The following is an 11,606-nucleotide window of genomic DNA, read 5'->3' as shown; positions in this document are numbered from 1 at the left end:
GGCTTGGCCTCCCTGAGTCCCCTGGGCTGACACAGGAGACCCGGTGCCCATGCAGGGGGTGGTATTAGAACAGGAAGGGAGGTGTGTGGGCCTCTGTCTGCAGAGACTCACCTCTGGCTCACAGAGGCCCTTTCTCCTCAAATCCGGTGTGCTGTTTCCAGAGCCTTCTGGAGGAGGTGTCCACGGGAGCTGAGGATGGCTGCTTTGATTCTCCAGGCCACAAACCCCTGCAGGCCCGGCTGACAGAGGCGTGCCTGTACATCCAGGGCAAGCAAGCGCCTGGGGACTCACGGCCAGAGAGGCTGTGAGGATGGCTTTGTGCGGCTCTCCGGTTGCCCGTGGCCAAGTCCCCCGGCCAGCAGAAGCCCTTTTGGCTGCCAAAGCTCCTGAACTTAGGTTACCTGAGGAAGCAGACTTGTAGCCCATCTGTTTGTCATTGCTTCCCCTGCCTTGGGTCTGCTTGACCTGGGGCCCAAATTCCCTGTCCCCCCATATCTGCTGAGATGAGGGACAGGAAGCCAGTTCTGTGCAAAGAGCCGGGAGGACCACACTTGGTGAAGATACGGGTTCCAGGGCACCTCTCCAGACCTGCAAGGTCTGTGTCTCTGGGGGAGAGGCCTTGAACCCTGCGTATTTACAGAGCTCCCCTGGTGATCTGATGGGGGTTGGGAGCCGCATGCTCGCCATACTACATGGAGAGACAACTCAGAGACTCAAAGCTGTGACCTTCAGGACAGGTGGCAGGTGGCATTAGGAGGGGTGTCCTGGTTGTCTGAGCACAAGAGAACCCTGGATCTTTGAGGGGTCTCAAGGGGGAACTGGCAGAGTTCGAGCCTAAAACAAGGATAAAGCCCCAGAGAGGGGATCGCCGTACGGGCTCAGACAAACCAGAGACCTGAGCAGGACTCCAGAGAGGCCTCGCAGAGGCATCCAGCGCCCGGAATAGGGGTCAGGGAGACTCTGCTTCTCACGGCATGAGAGACTGAGGCACATCGCTCGGAACCCAGCTCCTTCTCTGAAGAGCGGAATCCTTGCTGCCAGCTCAGCTATATGAGTGGCTCTTGATGTTTCCTGTGCCCCAGGTTGGGAGGGAGAACTTGGGAGGCTGGAACTGGGGCTAGGGTCGGCCTTGGACAGGGGGAATTGAGACCCCCTTTGGCCTTCATGGGGTGAGCTGGATGCCATGACCTGCCCCTCCTCCCCGTAAACTCTCAACCCCAATCTGGAGAAAGGCGATCTCCAAGGGCGGGGGCTTGCCCACCCAGAAATACATTAAATAAAGAAATGTGCTCTGCCCAGATTTTCCCTCATCAGGATCCCAGAGCATAAGACAAACGGCCCCATGTCTGGCTGGGAGGTGTACTTCATTCTCTCAGGTGAGCCCACAGCCTGGGGGTGAGTTTGGGAGAAGGGAGCAGGATGGTTTGGACCACATGGATCATGCAGACTTGGGGGCTGGGTGGGCCCTGGAGCTTGGCGCAAGGCTCAGTGCCAAGACCTCCAGAAACGCCCAGCCCTCCCTGGGGCCCGCTCAGGGACGGAGACAAAACCTAGCACCCTTTAATTGAGGGAGTTTATTCCTGAGATTTGTGCTGGGGGATACACATATGTGTAAAGACTTAGCTATAGGGTTGCTCTTTACGGTTATTTGTAAGCCTGAAAAATTGAAAACAACCTAAATATCCAATAAGAGGGGATTGTTTAATAAATTATGAACCATCCAGAACATAAAACACAATGCAGCCTTTAAAAGATGATGCTGTAGAAGAACGTAGAAATAAGCCTAAAGCATAGTAAGCAGGAAAATAAAAAGCTGATAAATATAGAAAATAATCTGATTTATAAAATTTGTCAATTCATTAAGAATGTTGGAAAGATATACACCAAAACATTGACAGGTTGTAAGATAAGGAGTAATTTTAGATTTCTTCTTTTTCCCTTTTGTTTTGATTTTGATTTTGGTTATCTGAATTTGTATCTTTTTCTAGAATTGCCATGCATTTATTTACACACAGAGTACAAAAACGATTTTAAAATGATTATCAGTGTTATTATTTTACAAACCAGAACTTCTAAGGTTTGGCTCAGGAAGGAGAATTTCCAGGCAGGAGGGCCAGCTGGATCAAATAGCCCTAACTCTATCCGCCTCTGCTCACTCGCCCTTTTGGGTCACTTTCTTCATTCCCACTGCCTCTCCCTGCTTGCCCCTCAGGATGCCACTGTCCTTTCCATTCTCGGAACCAAGCATAGCTAGAAACCCAGTCTTTGGCTTCTTTAAGCAGAACACAGCTAAGAAACCTGTGATGATTATACTAGGTAGAGTTAATAAGCCCTATGGGGAGACAATAGGAACAGAAACACAGCACCCAGAAGAACTATAAAACTAACCAGCCTTCCTTCAGTGAGGGTTCAGGCTCCCTCCAGAGGCACCCAGGTCCTGCCCATCCTCTGTGAAGATCCATGAGGGGACAGGCTGCACACCCAATCCTCTGTCTCATCTTAATCTTTAGCATCTTCTTCTCAGGTTCACTTTCCACTTTGAAAAATCCATTCTTCCTCAGGTACTGGCTCTTGAGAATGACCTCCCTTCTCAGGAGGGACCCATCATGATATATTGGGAGAGGGCACTACACTTCAGTCCAGCCTCCTGATAAAAATATCCCAGGGCACCACTAAACCACAGTACTCATTGCAGAGGACATACACCTTACAAGCATCAAAAGACTCTTGGGACTCAAGAAACTTCCAGACCCAAAGGGTAAATGCATGCTTGATATCCCCAAGCCTTTGTTAACACCACTCCATCCACATTCTGCCCCAGTGAAGCTGTGATAGGTAATCAGTGAATTATTTTTCTCCATCAAAAAAACTAATAGCATTTAGCTGGAGAGGGTGTGGAGAAAAGGGAACCCACTTACACTGTTAATGGGAATGTAAGTTGGTGCAGGCACTGCGGAAAACAGTATGGAGGTTCCTCAGAAAACTAAAAATAGAATTACCATATGAACCAGCAATACAACTCCTGGGCATGTACTCGGATGAAACTATAATTAAAAAAGATACATGCACCCCTATGTTCATAGCAGCACTATTCACAATAGCAAAGACATGGAAACAACCTAAATGTCCATCGACAGAGGAATGGATAAAGAAGATGTGGTACATATATACAATGGAATATTACTCAGCCATAAAAAAGAATGAAATAATGCCATTTGCAGCAACATGGATGCAACTAGAGATTATCAAACTAAGTGAAGTAAGTCAGAAAGAGAAAGACAAATACCATATGATATCACTTATATGTGGAATCTAAAATATGGCACAAATGAACATATCTACAAAACAGAAATAAACTCACAGGCATAGAGATCAGACTTGTGGTTGCCAAGGGGGAGGGGGCAGGGAGTGAGATGGACTGGGAGCTTGGGGTTAGTAGATGCAAACTATTACATTCAGAATGGATAAACAACAAGGTCCTACTGTATAGCACAGGGGATATGTTCAGTATCCTGTGATAAACTATAAAGGCAAAGAATATAAAAAAAAAAGAATGTGTATATGTGTATAACTGAGTCACTTTGTTGTACAGCAGAGATTGGCACAGCATTGTAAATAAACTATACTTCAATAAAAAAAAATGTGGCAAAAAAAACTAATAGGGACTTCCCTGGTGGCGCAGTGGTTAAGAATCCGCCTGCCAATGCAGGGGACACGGGTTTGATCCCTGTTCTGGGAAGATCCCACATGCTGCAGAGCAACTAAGCCCATGCACTTCAACTACTGAGCTTGCGCGCCACAACTACTGAGCCCGCGAGCCACAACTACTGAGCCCATGCACCACAACTACTGAAGCCCGCACGCCTAAAGCCCGCGCTCCGCAACAGGAGCAGCCACTGCAATGAGAAGCCCGCGCACCGCAATGAAGGGTAGCCCCCGCTCGCCACAATTAGAGAAAAGCCCATGCGCAGCAACGAAGACCCAACACAGCCAAAAACAAACAAACAAACAAAAAAACTAATAGCATTTAAAAATTGTGATATGAATATAGGTTCATCGTAAAAAATACTTTAAAATTTAAAAAAGTGTAAAGAGTAAAATAAAAATATCCTATAATCATTACACTAAATAGAGATAAGCATTATTGGCATATATACACACACATACACTTTTAAATATAATCGAGATAATGTGTGTAGGTGTGTGTTTACGTACAAACACACGCACACAAAGTCATGATTTTATAAATGGATATAAAATTATTCACACACACATATATAAAACTTTGATTTTTTCCCATATAAATTACATCATAAGAATTTTCATGGGTCATTAAAATAGTCTTTAAAAATGTAATTTTAAATGGCTTTGTAGTATCCCATTGTGTAGCACACTAATTATTAAACCAATCTCCTATCATCAGACATTTAAGCGATTCCCAAATTGGTTGTGATCATAAATAATAATTTAGCAAACATCCTTATACACACACCTTTGCATACATCTCTGGTTATTTCTTTAGGATAAATTCCTAGAAATAGAATTACCACATCAAAGGATGTGAACGCCTGCAAAGTTTTTGGTGTCTCCCATCAATGCATACTCATCAAATTGTATGAATGAGAACAAAAGTAACAGGGAACCCCAGAGCAGTGCTTTACCATATTTGCTGCACATTCTGAGACCCATAGAAAGTTCCAGGGGTTCGGGTGCACCCCCTCCACCCACCCTATGTGACTGCCTTTTGGAGCCTGGCTGGAGGCTGAAGCCAGCAGCCCCCAGTGCTCCCGGGCTGGGCCTGACCCTTCCTGCCACCACACAGCTGCCCCCTTCGACTTCTCAGAAATGCCCCAGAGTCCAGGGGGAGCTGTGGCCAGCCGAGCAGAGGGAGGTCGGGAGGGGCAGTTGCTGTGCCGGGCTTGGTGGTCAGTGCACAACTTGTTCAGGTCCCGCTGGGGCTCCCAGCCCCTGGTGTGGGGCACCAAGCCCTCTCGGAAGCTCCTCTATGGAGGATTTCCTTCCAGCCCATCCTTGTGGCCTTCCGGGGAGGATACAGGGCAGGGACCACGCTCTTCTTCTTCACACGGGGCATCCAAGGCTCAGAGGGGTAAAGAGGCCTGCCTGAGGCCGGCAAGGTGTGAAAGATGGGACAGGACCTGGGACTCCAAGACACGACTCTAGTTCTCTCTCCACCACCCAGCGTTGCCAAAGCACAGAAGGGTGCGTCCCATGGGAAAGTGACCGGGTACAACCCGAGGTAGAGGTCCTGTGAGGAGCATGGACTCACGCCTGTCATTTTCCACAAATAGTTACTCGGCGCCTACTATGGGCCAATCACTGAGGAAAGAGCGGTGACCCAAAGAGGCAGGGCTCCTGCCCTCAAGAAACAACATTCTAGTGAGGAAACCAGGTAATAAACCCCAAAACATGGCCAATGGTGTTCAGAGCTGTGAAGAAAACAAAGCAGGGTAAAGTGGATGGGAAGTGATATGGAGAGGTGGGTAACTTACAGATAGGGTAATCCAGGAAGGCCTCTCTAGGTTGACATTTGAGCAAAGGCCTGAAGGAAGGGAAGGAGCAGGTCCTGTGGGTATCTGGAGGAAGACCACTGAGGCAAAGGGAATAGCAAGTGCAAAGGTCCTGAGGCAGGAGCAAGACTGGCATGCTTGAGTAGAAGTCAGGAAGCCAGTATGGCTGGAATGGAGTGACAAGTGGAGAATATAGGGAATGACGTCACAGAGCTAGCAGCATCCCCATCAGAGGAGAGAGGGTACATTTGTGAGCTTTCTCTGGGCCTCAGGTACCATATAGGACACTTGACATCGGTTGTCATGAAACTTTGAGGTTAGGGGACCTTGCTGTGGCAGCCTGCTCTGGGGCAGAAGACAAGAGAATGGCAGAGGGGCTGGGGTAGGGTTCTACCTCCTGGTCAGGTGTTGATACCAAGGCTGTGGGGAGGGAGAGTGTTCTAGAGCTCCAGCCATCCCGCTGTGCTGGGTGCTGAGTGTCCACGGTTGATCAGGCCATAACTCTGCTTCTAAGGGTCTCACAGTCCCTTGGAGACAACAGATAGGCACAGTTAACAAGTATATGGCAAGGAAATCCTGTCATTTGGGACAACATGGATGAACCTGGAGGACATTATGCTAAGTGAAATCAGCCAGACCCAGAAAGACAAATACTGCATGATCTCACTTACATGTGGAAGCTTAAAAAGTACAGCTCACGGAACCAGAGAGTAGAATGGTGGTTACCAGGGGCTGGGAGGTGGTAGAAATGGGGAGATGTTGATCAAAGGGTTCAAAGTTTCAGATACGCAGTATGAATAAATTCTGGAGATCTAATGTATAGCACTAGACTATAGTTAATATATTATATACTTGAAATTTGCTAAAGCATAGCTCTTAATTGTTTCCACAAAGGAAAAAAAGGTAATATGTGAAGTAATGGATTGTTAATTAGCTTGATTGTGGTAATCATTTCACAGTGTATATGTATATCAAAATGTCATGTCATACACCTTAAATATATGCAATTTTTACTTGTCAATTATACCTCAAAAAACTTGGATGAAAGAAAGAAGGAAAGAAAGAGAGGGAGAGAAAGGAAGGGAGGGAGGGAGGGGGAGAGAGAGCGAGAGAGAAAGAAAGACAGAAAGAAAGAAAGAAAGGAAGAAAGGAAGGAAGGAAGGAAGAAAGAAAGAAAGAAAGGGAAAATGCATCTCTACCACATAGATTTGTTAAGTGAAACAAATAAGTTAATGTCAATAAAAGCTGGTCACACAATAGCCTATGAAAAATAAGTGGTCCTCGGGAACTTTCTGTATTTTCTGTTCAATTTTTCTGTGATCCTAAAACTGCTCTAAAAAATAAAGTGGGTTTTTTTGGGTAGGGCGGGGGCCGCACTGCACGGCGTGTAGGATCTTAGTTCCCCGACCAGGGATCGAACCCGAGCCCCCTGCAGTGGAAGCGCAGCGTCCCAACCACTGCACCTCCAGGGAAGTCCCAATTATAAAGTTTATAAATGAAAAAAAATTTTTTTTTAAAAAACAAGCATATGGCATGACAGGGAAGACTTCCTGGAGAAAGTGACATTTGAGCTGGACCTTGAGGAATGAACAGGTGAACCAGATTTCAAACAGGTGGGGAAGGTGGAAAATGCACTTCAGATACTTGTTTACTGAGGAGGGAACAGGAGGGCCATTCAGCCGTTGGCTATTAGGGTGTGGAGCACAGGGCCTTGATTTAGGGTCATCACTGGGATGTGGCACCCCTAGAAAGTAGACAGTAAGAAGACAAGTGGATTGAGAAGAGAACCCTGGGGTACATGGCCATGTTGGAAGTGGGGTAGGAGAGCACTATGACGGGCCTGAGGAAGAGGACCCAAGAGGCAGGAGGACCACCAGGGCAGTGGGCTGACACAAGATTTAAGAAAGAGCAATGTGGAAAATGTCAAACATTGCCAAGAGCAAGAGAGAGAAGTGCTGAGAAGGGCCCAAGGGTTGGCAAGAGTTTGGTCCCTGGAGATGTTGGTGAGGGCTCAGTGGTGGGGTGGACAGGGCAGAGGTCAGGAGGTGTACGACTTTCTTATTGCTGTGTGACAGATCACCACAAACTGAGTGACTTAAATAGTACAACTTTATTCTCTTCCAGTTCTAGCGGTCCAAAATCCAAAATCAGTCCCACTGGGCTAAAGTCAAGGTGCCAGAGGGCTGGTTCCTTACGTAGGCTCCAGGGGAGAACCCATCTCCTCACCTTCTTCAGCCTCTCGTGGCCGCCTCTATTCCTTGGCTTGTGGCCCCTTCCTCCATCTTCAAAGGGCATCCCTCTAATCTCTGCTTCTGTCATCCCCATCGTCTTCTACTCTTTGATCTCCTGCCTCCCTCTTAAAGGATCCTTGCGATTACATTAGACCAACCCAAATAACCCAAGATAATCTCCCCATCTCAAGATCCTTCATTTAATCACACAGGCAAAGTCCTACATAAGGTGACATGGACAGATTCCAGGGATTGGGACATAGACATTTTGCAGCAGGAGGCATTATTCAACCTTCCACTATTCAGGTGGCAGGGGCTGGTGGTGGAAGGGAAGAAGAGGGAATGGAGAAGGTGAGTGGAGACAATTCACTGGAAAACGAGTGAGAAGGGAAGGAGGGATGGGACAGAGTCATCCAGACGAAGACCCAGCCTGGTTGGAGAGAAGTGGCTTTTAGGATTTTTTTTTTTTTCCCCATCCTGTTGTGTCTCCTTCTCTCCCTCCCTCCCGAAGCCTAATGGGAAAATTAGAAACATAACCCATGAGGAATCAACTGCTTCCCCTCACTCAGGATACCCACCCACCCAGGGGTCTTCCAAGCTCCATGAGCTGAAATCTGCATTTTGAAAAGATTGATTCTCATTTTATTTCCAATGGCAAGTTCTCCTTAATAAAAAAAAAAAAAAAAAAAAGCTGATTATACTATTAATTTTCCAAGTTCAGATATTGATGTCCAGCTTAGAAAGGTGATGATTTAATTCATGTTCCTCAACTTCCACGTCCACTCAATACCTTCTGAAAAATTTTTCTCGTTGTGCAACTGGTTTTCATTCTCCAGCTGATTTTATATGTAGCTTAATTTTTTTCCCCAGCTTTGGTGAGATACAAGTGACAAGGGATCTACATTTTTAAACCACAAGGAAAAGAAACCCAGAGCTACCAAGAATAATATTTTATTGACTTGGAACGGGTTTTGGAAGCTGTATTTTTAAACCAACTAGGTGATTTTGATGATCAGACAGTTTGAGGTGGTTTCCCCCCGCCCCCCCTTTCCTCTTTCTCTTCCCTTCAGTAAACTGTTTTTCAACTTTGTTTTTCAGTGAAACCCATTTCCTCCTCACCGTGGACTTGATCCAGAGGCTGCGCCCATCTCTCCCACGTCAACAGTCCTGTGTCCTTGGCAGAGGACAGTGCTATCATTCTGGGCCTTTCCCTCCTCCTCAGCCAAACCCCTGCTTCTGCACCTCTGTGCAGCTAATAAAAAGGCTGAGTTCCCGGCTGCAGGGAAAGCTCCCACCCGCTGCCATTCTCAGGGATGAGGGGAATGTGCAGCTTTCTTTGCATTTTCCCAGAGCATCTAGCTCTGTCCCAGGCCTCAGGCGTCCCCAGGTTGAGGTAGAATCTAGCCACAACCAATTTCCAGAGCCAAACAGTCCTGAGTGAACCTGCAGAAATGCAAGAGCTGGGTGCTTCCTGAGTCAAGTTTTCCCGTGAGAGGGCATGAATTGATTTGGGACAAAAAGCACTTGATGGCCCAGGAGCGTAGGATTTGGGGGAGCCCTGTGCTGAGTGGAGGTGGGTGGGTATATTTCCTTGGGCCGCAGAGCCTCTTGTCGGGTGGGATCAGCCACTCCAGCCAGTCGCCACCTGGCCCAGCTTTGGAAGATGCGGAGAATGAATTTCACAGTGGTTTCCGCGGGGCCATGGCACTGAAACAGCTGCAGGAGGGGACACAGCTGGCGCGGTCCCCACCCCTTCCCACAGAGCTGCTCTGGAGGAATGCCACCCTCACCGTGGGGCGTGAGAGGGTCCTCCTTGCTGTGGTTCCAGGGGCCGTGGGAAGGTACCTCTCAGCTAAACCCCCATTTTTGAGGGCACAAGTTGGCCTTTATTAAAATAAAACCCCATCGTCACTTATTCCAGTAGCTCCCCAACCTAGATAAACATCAGGATCACCCAGGATGTTTATTTAAAAATAAAGATTAATAAAATCAGTGAGTTTGGGGGGGCTTCGCTGGTGGCACAGTGGTTGAGAATCTGCCTGCTAATGCAGGGGACATGGGTTCGAGCCCTGGTCTGGGAAGATCCCACATGCTGCGGAGCAACTAGGCCCGTGAGCCACAACTACTGAGCCTGCGCGTCTGGAGCCCGTGCTCCGCAACAAGACAGGCCGCGATAGTGAGAGGCCCACGCACCGCGATGAAGAGTGGCCCCCGCTTGCCGCAACTAGAGAAAGCCCTCGCACAGAAACGAAGACCCAACACAGCCAAAAATAAATAAATAAATTTATATTAAAAAAAAGTAGTGAGTTTGGGAACCCATCCCAGATCTAATGAATGAGAATCTCTTTGAGGAGGGCTGAGGCTGGAATCGGTGTGATTCGGTTTTATCCGACTGCTTTCCTGGTTCCAGAAGTTTGAGCCCCTAGAATGAGAGCATGAAGAGGGAATGGTGGGGTCCCGGTTGAGAGAAAATATTTAGAGTCACCGTTCAGAGGCATATCTATGTGCCAGAGAATTGCAAACTTCAGTTAAATAGGACATTATCTTATTTAGTCATCAAAGCAAAGGTATGACCAATGATTACCTCCATTTTGCTGATGAGGACATGGGAGCTCAAAAAGGTCACATGGCTCAGAAGAGGCAGAGCTGGAACTCAGATCCAGATCTTTCTCTTAGCATTTCTGCCATGGAAAGGATAATGTGAACCCTGGGCACCGCCTTAGGAGGTAGGGCAGCACATGACCAAACTGTGGCATCAACACCAGTGAGGCTGATTTTGGACTTCTGACTTCCAGAACTGTAAGAGAATAAATTTGCATTGTTTTAAGTCACTCGGCTTGTGGTGATTTGTTACAGCGGCAACAAGAAACTCATCCACTAGCCTAGAGATGGAGAACTAGCAAGCAGTCGAGCCTCTTCTGGACCCGCAGGCCCAGCTCTATGGAATCCCTCTCCCACACTGCTTGGGGTTGGGCTAGAAGTGCAGGTGAGGCCCTGAAGGGCCCCAGACAACACGGTTGGTGAGATACGGGCCTGTGGGAGGTGTGTGCACGTGCCTGTGTGTTAGAGCGAAGGGAAGAGCACACCTTCATGCATCGGGAATTTCTGGGTAGACGATCCACCAAAGCCATGTCAACATTTTTCTCTCCAGGAAAAAATAACTCAATCCCTATCAAAAAAGTCACAGTTTCACATGCACATACCTGGACGGACTTGTGGGTCCTAGGGAGAAGCAAAATACCCCTCCTGCTCCAGGCGTCTTTAATTTTCACGGGGCTGGGAACACAGCTGAGGGAGGCTGGGGGAGCCATCAGCCAAGGACTGTGGACACATTGTGACATCTGGATTTCCCCAAAGCTCTGGGGTCCCGTGGAGTGAGCGTTCCACCCCTACCCCCATCCCCGCAGGGCTTCCCATTTCCACAAAATCTCTGGGAAAATTTGACACATTTTTTTTCAGCAGCAGAGAGCAATTGGAATTTCCAGCTTAATTCCAGATGTGGTGCTGACTGTGCTGGGGAGTTTGGCCTTATAAAGCATCCGGGAGGCCCATTATCCCATCGGACACCCCCCCAGCACTGGCCTGTACAATTGTGCGTGTTCCCCTTCTTCAACTCCGGGTCTTGCAGTTGGACTTTTCTCTGGAGAGCTGGAGAGAGCCCATGCATGTGGTTTTCACACGTGTGGAGAGGGCTGGGTGGTGACTGGGCCTGAGCCGGCAGGCTGGAGCCCAGAGTGCCTCTGGGGCAGGTAGTGGGGGCCATGACAGAGAAAGAACCAAGTCGTGAGGAGTGCTCTGGGAATGTGGACGAGGCCAGAGACTGGATCTGGAGCAGGCTGGGGAGGGG

The 11,606-nt window shown here is 48.0% G+C and overlaps 1 long non-coding RNA gene across 1 annotated transcript; it reads right to left on the bottom strand.

Annotated features, from left to right (window-relative positions):
- Positions 1–10,067: 10,067 nt before the first annotated feature.
- Positions 10,068–11,149, bottom strand: LOC133105046 (uncharacterized). The gene is made up of 3 exons (XR_009703799.1): positions 10,963–11,149; positions 10,344–10,556; positions 10,068–10,181 (listed from the first exon to the last, which is right to left on the bottom strand). It is a non-coding gene; the product is annotated as an uncharacterized LOC133105046 (long non-coding RNA).
- Between the last annotated feature and the right edge of the window lie 457 nt (positions 11,150–11,606).

This window comes from Eubalaena glacialis, chromosome 14 (genome assembly GCF_028564815.1).
Source record: "Eubalaena glacialis isolate mEubGla1 chromosome 14, mEubGla1.1.hap2.+ XY, whole genome shotgun sequence".
Lineage (NCBI taxonomy): Eukaryota > Metazoa > Chordata > Mammalia > Artiodactyla > Balaenidae > Eubalaena > Eubalaena glacialis.
This window is presented reverse-complemented; position numbering and strand designations above follow the sequence as displayed.